Source organism: Etheostoma spectabile, chromosome 21 (assembly GCF_008692095.1).
Source record: "Etheostoma spectabile isolate EspeVRDwgs_2016 chromosome 21, UIUC_Espe_1.0, whole genome shotgun sequence".
Classification (NCBI taxonomy): Eukaryota; Metazoa; Chordata; class Actinopteri; order Perciformes; family Percidae; genus Etheostoma; species Etheostoma spectabile.
The window spans coordinates 9058675-9070292 of record NC_045753.1 but is presented as its reverse complement, the minus strand read 5'-3'; the positions used below and the strand labels follow the sequence as shown (position 1 = coordinate 9070292).

Sequence of the window (11618 nt, the reverse complement as noted above, 5' to 3'; positions counted from 1 at the left end):
CCCAAAATCTGCCCATTTATCCTCGTGGAAATGAGGATGAGCGTGGAAACAGCATGCATGAGTCACATGCTGGGAGATGAATTCCCCCCCGCATGTCATAAATCTAACCTGAAAATCAACTCTGAAGATATGTAATGTATTGTAGGAAACCTGGTAATTGGTTTCTGTCAGTAATGGGCGTCTTTGGATGTTGTCACAGCAGCTAAAACAGATCAACCATGCATGCAATAGCCACTTTACATGGGGAACAGAAAACAACACAATAAAATGCAGAATTAAGTCATTGGACAGTTCTCATTAAGGTCCTTTATTTATGAGTCAGTGGATGGAAATTATTAAGATGGTCGATGGAAGACACTCTTCCTGAAAGACGAATGACACAAGCACATAATCAAATAGCATTTTCCGGTATGATGACTCAAAACACACACACACATACACTCAGACACACAGAGAGAGAGAGAGAGAGAAAAAAAGCAGGAATCTTTAATGTGTGTGCTGCAGTAGACTTTCATTCTGCACCATCAACCCCCCCCCCCCCTTACACAATTGAAAACCATCAGATGTAAATGTCACACTACTCACTTCTCGCCATTCAATGTAAGAAGATTGTACCTCTCTCACAGCTAGTGATTTTCCAAAATAGTGTCTGGTAGATGAGTCGGACAGAAATATCTGACTGTACAGTCGCTATACAATCAGCACAGAGGTTCTTCCAAGACTGAAGAGAGGAAGGAGAAATCTTTTGAAACATAACTGAAACCATGCCACTGATATTGATTTCATATGCACTATGTTTCTAGTTGGACTTCACTCGAAGAAAGATGTGAAGATCATTGATCCTAGATGTTCTTAGATTGCTGTTGTCAGCGTGTGACCTATTTGAGGCAATAATGATCATTTCTGTTTGTCCAACTGCTATTTTGATTGAAATAAGTGGCATCTTTAATATTCTTTCTTCATGTCTCTCTATCCGTCTGTACAGTCATAGATTTGTCGGTAGCCATCAAATAAGTGAAGGATTTACAGCCCGGGGTTACTGCAACAAAAACAAGCTAATTTAGAGATATATGAAAATAATTCAATGTATAGAGATAATAACAGAATTGCACAAACTCTCCACATTTTACAAGCCAAAGAATCTGTTCTTTCATTATCATCCATTTTATTTAGATATTTATCTGACAAACATGTCAGTGACATAACTATAATAAGTCTTATTACAGTATAATTACCACCCCTGTCGTGTCCCTTCACTAAATCTGTTTAATCTACCTACAAGGTGGACTAATTTCACCTTCCGAGGAGGAGGAGGAGGAGGAGGGGGAGGAGGAGGAGGAGGGAGGGAGCTCGAGCGCATTGATGATTAAATCAATAAATGAGGAAAGCAGAGGCGATTCGAGGCAGGGGATGTTTCGCATTTCACATCTCACCGGACCAACATGTGTTTGTGCTTTACAGTGGTGGTCCTGTAGAGAGCGGTAGATAGTTTTAATAAGTGGTTACCCAGCCAAGCTCCCCTTACTGTACCGTACACAAGCGGGGGGAGGAGCGACCGTGTAGTATTTCTTTTTGCGTCTTTCCCTTCTGTCGTTGCAGCTCATCCAAACGCTAGGCTACTTGAAGGCATCACAAAACAGGAGGAACAAACAACTCATTTTGACGCAAAAGCTTTGTCGGAAGGAGGACAGGGATCTGTGTGAGGAGCGGGGGGGGGTCATTTTGGCAGTCCGAGCCGCAGCAGCTTAGCGGCGGACTGGGCTTCGGAGTGAGCGGGACGTGTAGGCGCTGCACACCGGAGGAGCTCTGCTGACTTTCTCCCGCTTCATTTCCGCCTAATGCCCAAATATCCAACCCGAACTGGTGCCCAGACCGCGGTAAGTGTCGTCGCGTTAACCCGCCCGACGTTCACAGCGTGGTGTGTTTGAGTGTGTGTTTGTGTTTGTGTTTGTGTTTGTGTGCGTGCGTGCGTGCGTGTGCAGTTGCTTGGCGGTGCTAGCTTCAGTAGCCTGGACTGGTTTGACAGATCAGATCTGCAGCCAAGGGACACACGTTGTACTGTACAGTAGGCAGGGTCTAACCTTGTTGGTCTGCAGCCCTTTTACGCCACAATTGTTGACGTTTCCCTCTGGATAGTTGTCAATTAAACGGCAATGCAGCCGGATATAACTCTACAGCGGTCATGCAGCCGTGTTCTTTCAGTGCGTTTAATGCTTGTACTGGGTCCTGCACACAGGCCCGAACTTGGATTCATGTATGCTGCACTGTGGCGCGAGCCACAATGGTCCAATAATGCATGGACACAACACAACACACACACACACACACACACACACACACACACACACACACACACACACACACACACACACACACACACAGTGATCAATAACGATCACCAGCTACAATACACCCATATACCTATTTGATTATAATATTGCCAATAATAAGTATTGTAAAAGTACTTTTGATAGATCTTATGCAGGCTGTATAAAAGGGAAACCACTCCAAGTTAACTTGCATTTGCATCATCATCATTTTTAGGCTGGTATACATCATTCTGAACCAAACTCGGTGTGTGCAAATTTGTCCATTAACATTCATATAAATCATGCATCTCTGGAAGTGTATGTTATCATTGTGTATACTGGTATGTAGTGATTGTGTGCTTCAGTGTGCTATATACTGTGTGTGTGTGTGTGTGTGTGTGTGTATATATATATATATATATATATATATATATATATATATATATATATATATATATATATATACTTTCGTCCGACAAATGTCCTGTGCATTCCAAAACGTAGCCTAAATGTCAGAGCGCATCGGTTGTTATGCAATCACAAATCGCCAATATCAGAACAAAGTGTTTTAGCGGCACAATGTGCACTGCATTAAAACTGTCTGGATTGGGTATTAAATGAACACAGACACTCTGACTCAGTTGTACAAGTGTGTGTGTGTGGGTGTGTTTCAGTCTGTTTTAGATAAGCATGCTGTCAAAGTACAGTACAACTCGATACAATAGAGTGTACTTTTTGCTACAAAGACAACATTGCCCAGGAAGTTGCCTTGACATGCCTACACTGATAATGAAGGAACTGAAATGCTCAATATTGCCAAGAACAACTTTAATAAAAAGATAGATGTTCCATAGACTAACTAAGTCTGACTGGTGACAAGTATGGACATTAAATCGTTCATTCAGGCCATGTGAAATCCCCAGTGTAAATAATCTCAGAGCAACAGATCATGGATATAATAGTGACAATTTGCTTAATGCATATGCAGCTGTATGTGTGTGAAGTCCCTCATCGCAACATTACAATGCTGTAATAATTAAATCACTCAATGTGACCACTCTGCCCAGAGCCTTTTATAGGGTCCTCATTCTCAGTCACATTCATTTTCACAGTATCTTGTAATGTGTTGATAGAAAGTGACAGTCTAAAAGCTGTATGCTCTCGCAGTTGAATCCATCAAGTTGGCAACAGAAGCATTTCCTCTGGCACACTGAGGCTGAGTTTATGGATTTTCCTATCAACATGGACGATGTCTAAATGATCAGACTTGAGATTCCTTTGCAAAGTTTTAAAAGGTTGCACTCTCATTTTCCAGTATGAAAACTGTAAATCTGGCACAAAACATCTTTTATACAACCTTTCTTAATCCTGACATTTCATAGAAATTAAACTAGAAACAACAGATTGTTAACAAAAGTTATGCTGTTTAAAAAAATAACAAAAAGAATATTGAAGGATAGGCTCATTTATTCCTCCAAAAAAGCTCAAGTGCAAAAGTGTTTGGAATATTACATACACCGCGATTAATAAACATTGTTTCCGTCATTATATGAATATGTGGTGCTAAACCCCTATAGAGTCTGTTTATTCTACACACAACCAGACTAAAAGACCTAATCAGATCTGCTGGTATGGCCCCAGATGTCCAATGTTCATTAATCATTAGCCATCCGTTTAAATCGCAATGTTCTCTCCCTGGGTTGATTATTAGCCCTGGACAAATCCAGCAGTCAAGTATAAACATTTTCCCTACGGATAGGATTTTAAATAGAACAAGTGGGCTCTACGGAGAGTGCAAAAAAACCTGTGTAAACAAAGGTCCTCCATCAGAAACACATAGACAAAGTCATATAAACATTAAGATGTTAATTTCTTACACGCTCACGCTTTAGTCTTCCCTTTTTCCCTTTATTGTAAATAGTTTGGTAAGAGTGTTGTACATGAGAGAACACACAAAAGGTGTAGCCCTGTGTGACCTGGTCTTCTTTCTTCTCTCCTGTTGGCTGGGGCGCTTTTAGGGGACCGCGTGTTGCCGTCTTCAGTCTCTCCCAGGGGCAAGCACCCTAGTGGGCCTCCATTTTTGTGACCCTGTTTCTGTCCGTATTTCTTCCTGGCCACCTTGTTGATTTTCCTTCTCCTCCTCACCCCCCCCTCTCTCTCCTAGTCTACTCCTATCCCCTCCTATTCCCCATGGTGGGGCAGCAGTGCTTAATGTTCGGAAACATAGAGCGTTCACTTATATAACCTTGGCTGTGCAGCTGATGTCCTGGTCTGTATCTGCTGTATGATGATGTCAGAGCTGTCTGGAGAGCCAGAGGGCATGCTGGGTAGGCCAATATGTCAAGAGCTATTCCTGAACTGAGTCTGGTCAGTGAGGCGATCCTGGGATTTGCCTCCCATTTCCTCCCTTTTTTGTCTCTCATGATGACTTTGGAAGTTAAATGGAGATGCAGTTTGTTGTATTTGTCAGTGGTTATGAAGCATGTGCGAATGATTTAAATAATGCGTGAATGATTCGTCCCAGTGTAAGGAATGTCCTCGACATAGCAGTAATTGTCCTGGGGGAGCTCCTACATTATTTGCCCGTATGCCCAGCTGAAAACCTCAAGAGAGGTTTAGATTTTTCTGACATTTTCAACAGACTTATTGTACCTCTGACCCAGGTTAGCAACTGTGGAATATCTGATTAGCAAAAGTTAGCATGACATCTTTTTCCTCCATATATGCACATCGCAGAGTAACATGCCTATTGTCTTGCCTTTACGTTTTGCTTGATCCTCAGTTAACTGCTAAAAATCTGGGCCCCAAGGCGCTTTGCAAGCCATATGGGTTTTCGACTATGACTAATTAGATTAAAGCACACACATATGAGGTATGTGTTATAGGTAGTTTCCTAGGCTCTATTCTGCCAGGGCAAGTGCAGCCAACCACAAGAAGTCATGTGATCATCATGGGTTTCTGCACTGCAACTGAGCTATTAGATTTTGTGGCATTGTGAAGTATAGCTTGTGTTGTTCACCAACATCTGAATTTAGCTGCACAAAGCCATCTTTATCTTTAAAGTACGCTTGTACAGAAATGTTTGATCGGGTTTACTTTTATCTGAGAAAAAAAATTGGCCTCTTAATGCATCAAGAGATTGTTTACATTAGACAAACATGAGGCGTCTTTGTCTGTGTATATATACAGTGTATCTATTTATAAATATATATATATAATAATTAGAGTCCAAGCACTAATAAGATAATGAAAACCTGCTGATTTGGGTAAGCTAGTCACCGCCTCAAGGCCATCGACTTCTCACAATCGCCCTCTTGTTTCCACCAAATCCAGTTCTGATTACCTTTTTATTTATTCAGGAAAGGTTCACTGAGAGGAAGCCTCTATTTTCCACTCTGATCACATTCACACAGTTACACATTCATACCTGGAAGCTGTCCAGTACAACCACAGTCAGATCTGCTGGCCACAGAGCCGCTCCACTGGAGCGGTTGGGGTTAAGGGCCTTGCTCAAGGGCACCTCAGTGGTGGTAATGGGCACTGTGCTTTCACTCTCCCCACCGGTCTGAACCGACGACCTCCCGGACACAAGCTCTCTTCTCTAACCTTTAGGCCCCCACTGCCCCCATAACAGACAACTTGAACTGAGAAACATTTCTTCCGGGACTGAAATGTCAACTAGAGCAAGACTAATATATATCGGCCCATTAGCCTTTTGCAGATATATGGGTATCAGTGTCTATGTTGGCTATTATGTAACATAAATGGAAGAAGAGAAATCCCAAACTAGGTTTGAGATCATTTAGAAAATGGTCACCATTAGATAGTTTGTTCACCAGAGACCAGATGTTTACACCACAGAACGCATCTTGGTTACAATTCTTAATTCCTAAAAACTTATCCTTAAAACTTATAAGGGGTTAAAATCAGGAAATTACTATCAGCCGATATATATTGTTTACAGATTATTTATCTCCCAAATGCCTATATGTATCTGTCGGGTTATAGCACTTTCATTTTAACTGCTGTCACCAAAATATGAAGTCCAAACCATTGCTTTACCCTGGTGATTAAATAGCAAAAAAGTGTGGTGTGAGCCATTATTATAAGGAAACGATGACAGATCAAACGTCATATTGCCCACAGAATGATATACCTCTTTTGTGGCTCTCTTTCTGGTAAAAATAAGTTGAATATTACGGCTGTATCTAATGACTATTTTCATAAATGATCAGTCGGTGTTTGGTCTATAAAATGTCAGAGAAGTGTTGCCAGAGCTCAAGGTGACCTCTTCATATAGGTTAATGTGTGCAGCCAACTGTAAGATGCTTGTTGTATAATGCAAACGCAGCAAAAACGGACATGCGAGAAGCTAGAATGTTTGGCATTTTTGTAATTTAAATTACAGTTTTTTTTATTGAATATCATCTCCTTGTCTCAGCTCTAATAATAGGAAGTAATGTGTATCCTCTGTCTGTCTGCCATTAAGGAAATCCCATGCTGTTTCCTGCTGTAATATCTGGCACGTAGAGTATTGAGTGTGTCTTCACTGGCAATTTAAACCTCATTATCTGAGAAGAACGAGGCTAACCTTTCAGTGTGATGTCGTAGCAGGTTTGTGTTGCATTCAGGGGCCCGTGAAGCTCCATTGCTGATAAGCATGCTGTCATGGTGAACACGACAAGAGATTATCAGTGCACTCTGCACGGGTATTCAAACAGACCACTGGGGGTCCTGCTGTCTTTGAGATACTGTACCACCCCATCCTCCTAACACACAAACACATGGCATCAGATGTCAGACAGCGTGCTCTAAGTCTGTGGCTCTTTCTCTGTTGTTTTTGTTTTTTGGTCCCACCCTTTTTATTTTGTCTTAAGATTCACTTTATCCTTTAGTAGTTTTTTTCAGTGGTTTCTGTTGAGCAGTGGTTTTCATGCAGATGGTTACCAGAAGCTCCCCCTTGACTTTGTTTCTTCTTATCTGCGCCATTGCAACTTATCTGCTGCTCTCTGTCTCTCTATGTGGCCCTGTCAGCCAGCCTGTGCTTCATCAGCTTCCAGATTACCAAGGAAAATAATAATTTATAAAATAGAATTTATTGGCCAGAGAAATTAGTGAGGCTGTTTTACACAGCTACACTTCTTTTCTTTTTTTATAAACACCAGTCAGCTTGGCCCTGCTTGGGAGCAACTGGGGCCACACACAACTGGCTTTTCATCAACGGGAATACTTGGCACCAAGGCCCGTGAGGTTTATTTTTGCCAGGGTGAAGTGGAGCACTTTACGAGTCCATCCGCATCTGCTGGCACTGAACTGCTCTCACTCCCTCGTTGTGAGAGCTGCCTCAATTCATGCAGTGGAATAGAAATTAAGTGATTACACATTTACAGACATATTAAACAACCAGTTCCCGAGACAATAAAGTGGCTACTTTTTTCTCCTGCGTCATTAACACTGAGGCGTACAGAAGGATTCCCTTCATGGGGATTTGAGATTAAACTGGCAATTCAGTATCTGTGCCCCCTGGGCAGAAGTTTATAATCAGACTACCCAAGAGGAATCAATGTGTGTGATTATGAGTTTGTATCTGGGCATTAGAGACTAGATCATTTGAAATTAAAAACTTAAAGATTTGATTTGCATTGATAATATTTTCTGTTTGTTGTATTCTGTAGTCTATATATGTGGTATATACCTGTACATACACACACACACACATACATGGATGTATATATGTATATATACAGTATGTGTATACTACAGTGTGTATGTATACAGTATATGTATGTATATATGTGTATATAAGTATGTGTGTGTATATATATTTATATATTTGTATTTATATATGTATGTTATGTGTATATGTATATGCATGTGTGTAGATAGATAGATAGATAGATAGATAGATATGTGTGTGTATGTATACACAGTATTTTGTGTCTGTGTGTGTGTGTGTGAGAGAGAGAGAGAGAGAGAGAGAGTGTGTGTGTGTATATCTGTAGTACACAAATTGTTTTACCCCAATCAACCACCTCCCAAAGGAAAGCACCATTGATGACTTTAATGATTAATTCAATAGTGTTAAAATGCATGGGATAAGAGACATTTTCCGTTCTTTGACATACTATCTGCTGCTGAGCAAAGAAATGCTTAGAAAAACCCACAATTAAGAAATTGGCCGAGACCTAAGTCCCACTGGCTACTCTGCTCTTCAACCGTGCTGTGTGTATATATAGGTCAGCATTTAATAAGTGTAACCATCTCATTCAGTGACCTTTTTTAATATCCCATAGTGAGTTTAATGCTCCAAAAAAGCCTCCATTACTCAAAAAACCTGTACTAAGAGCTGGATAAATAGTTGGCTACGCAGGAGAAAGGCTGGAGTTTCATTGCTACCTGTTTGTAATCTGTAAGCCTGTTGCCCACCGTCTCACACCTTTTCAACAAAACATGTCATTCAACCCAGAAACCATAGCAACCGTAACCATGTTTGAGTGAGTTAGTGCTAACTATTTCAACTGTATGTCTAATACTTTTGGTTTACTGTATTAGAGGGAAGGAATGAACGACAAATATCGTCAGATGGTTTGGAGGTTTGTCATAAATTGATAGAACATAGTATGGTTTTCACTCTTAATCACAACATTACTTGGCAACTCAATATGTGAATATTGTTTTTTTCCCCCAAGATTATTTGTTGGGCATTTTAGGCCTTTATTAGACTGGATAGCTTGAGATGTGAAACGGGAGAGAGAGGGAGAACGACCTGTAGAAAAGGGCAGCAGGTTGGATGTGAACCCGCGGTTGCTGCAGTAAGGACAGTGCCTTTGTACAAGGGGCGCATGCTCAACCAGGTGAGCTTTCCAGGCGCCCCATTAATATTGTTACATTCTGTTGGATCCAGTACAATCTCTTAATGTACCCATTGACAACTGCAGACGTGGCATTACAGTACACACAACAACAGTACAGGTATGTCTTCATAAGATATATCTGTATCTGGTCATGTGTTTTGTTATTAGCCATTAAAAAAATAAGTCATTTAAGCTTATGGATTGTGCTTTTAAGCCCTACTAAGGCTTTAATATATTGAGTTATGGCAGGGCGCTTCTTTTCAGTGGTTATACAGCTTTCCTATTAATTTACAGCAAGCTGCTTCCCCACTTGGAGTATGCCCTAGATTTAGTTCACATCTGGTTTTAACTGTGGTTGAATCTCAAGCCTGTCTGACTGGGGCAACAAGTGTGGATGTGTGTGAGATGTTCCCCTGGCTGAAGAATTAGACTTTGGTTTATGTTATGACTGTCTGTAAGGTTAAAGATCACTTCAGAGTTTAGTTTGGCTTCTTCGAAGTGTGACTGACAGTGACCCACTCTCCACTGGGCCTCTCTTTTACTGCCAACCAACCACTTTTCTGTTTGAGGAAAATGCCTTTTCTGACATCATACCTAAACCCCTCTGAAGCTGGAATCTATTTTCCTTCCTCCTGTTATTCTGAGTGCAATGCTTTTGAGAGAAACTAAAGTCTGCACACTTGTTGAGCCAGGCCAGTGCATTTTGTTCAGAGTTTGTGAAAATCAGAGTGGAGAACACATATGCTAAATATAGATGGTGGGGGGAAATTTCTGTCATTATATTTCCATTATATAAGGGTGCCATATTGGATACCAATGTCAGATGACTCTACAATGTAAACCTATGGGGCGAATATGCCATTAAAAATAAAGTGCTAATTTTGGTAAATAAATGGGCCTCTAAAAAATTCCCATTGTAGTGAGGGACCATGTCGTCTTATAAGTCTCTGAGCAGTGTTTACCTTTCTAATATCTGCTAGCATACGTACAGGCTAACTATAGCCAATTAGCTACGTGTGTAACATAACAAAAACCCACACATCTCGGAAGAACAATGCTTAATATTTCATTCAATACAATTATGATACAAAAGGAGCACTAACGCCACAGGTCTTATGTTGACGACATGGACGCAGCTATAGGAAACTTCGAGGGCAGTCGTAATATTTACGTAGCAGGTGCCAACGTTACAAAATGTCGGCGTAGCGTTAGCTAGCTGTCTAAACTTGTGAAAAGTCGAACAACATCCCTGTCCTCCAAGCTGTTTTTCACTTTCCCTCCAATATTATTATGAACGTAATAAAGACACCTGGACTCGGTTGAGACCAAAAGCCATATGACGTGGCAAGATCACAATCATTTAGGTACACGGAGTGCTAGTGAGAAAGCTAACGCTAGCATAAAGCATGGCTAACTTCAAACTTCATTCATTTGTAAAGCAGTTTTAGAACTTTTTTGGCGGCATGTTACGCATTAATGATAGTATTACTATGTTTGTCCAATGTAATTTATTATCACAAGTCGAAGAGAGAACAGTTGGCCATTTCTTTCAGTGATTTGTCATTTTTTAAAAATAATTTATTACATTTTACACTATTCCATGTACTATGTTAATGGTAATCAGATCAATATTTGTTTCTAACATGGAGTCCAAAAAACACATGACCACCTTGTAAACCAATCGCATAACGGCATAGCTCAGAACATTCGATTCCCTAGTTGGTCAAACTCTCTCTAATATCCAGCTCTCCTGAGGTTCATGGAGGGGCATGCTGGTAACAGGAAACACAATGAGTCAACACAATGAGTTTGATGAATAAAGAGAGATGTATCACTGCTTTGGCATAAACAAACTCCCTCAGGTATCTTAAATCCCTGCACACTGAGACACTTGACATTTGAATCTCTGACAGCTTTCATGTATATTTTGTATTTTATGATGACAGTAATTAAAGGATGATCTAAAAAAAGAGATGATCATTGTGATTTACATAACGTTTTAGCATTTAGCGTGTAATTTTGAATACTAAATTTTATATTATAACATAAATTTTGTCCGTGTCACTCTGTCCTTGTGGCTTAATGGAAATAATTTGTCATATCCGACAGCAACCCCACTTTAGAGGCAGAGCTCACCTTAAAAAGGATGCTACAAAGGGGCAAAGTGACTTTTTCCCTTTTTCTTTTACTTACTGTTTGGTAGTGACATATATTAAGCTATTTATTTATTACATTTTTATTTGTTTGTAGTTTTAGTTGTAGCGTGTAATGTTTAGTTGACATTTTATGGGTTACACTTTTGTGTTGTGGCCGCTGTTTCTTTTGTGTTTTTTATTTTGTGCAAAGTTGTGTATGTTGTGTGTGGATAGTGGACCGGAAGTTCTGAATGAAATTACTTTTGTATTGGTGTTATGTAATTCCATTTGGGATGGGCCACTTAGTGGCATGACACTTT

At 40.3% G+C, this 11618-nt stretch overlaps 1 protein-coding gene across 2 annotated transcripts in view; it reads left to right on the top strand.

Annotated features, from left to right (window-relative positions):
• The first annotated feature begins 1427 nt into the window (after positions 1 to 1427).
• The window catches only part of thrab (thyroid hormone receptor alpha b), a 157207-nt gene continuing 147016 nt past the window's right edge, over positions 1428 to 11618 (top strand). The window contains exon 1 of one of the 2 annotated variants that reach the window (XM_032501523.1): positions 1428 to 1877. The gene's annotated coding sequence lies outside the window, so the exon portion shown is untranslated. The remainder of the gene's footprint in view (positions 1878 to 11618) is intronic. The other variant, XM_032501520.1, reaches the window with a different exon arrangement.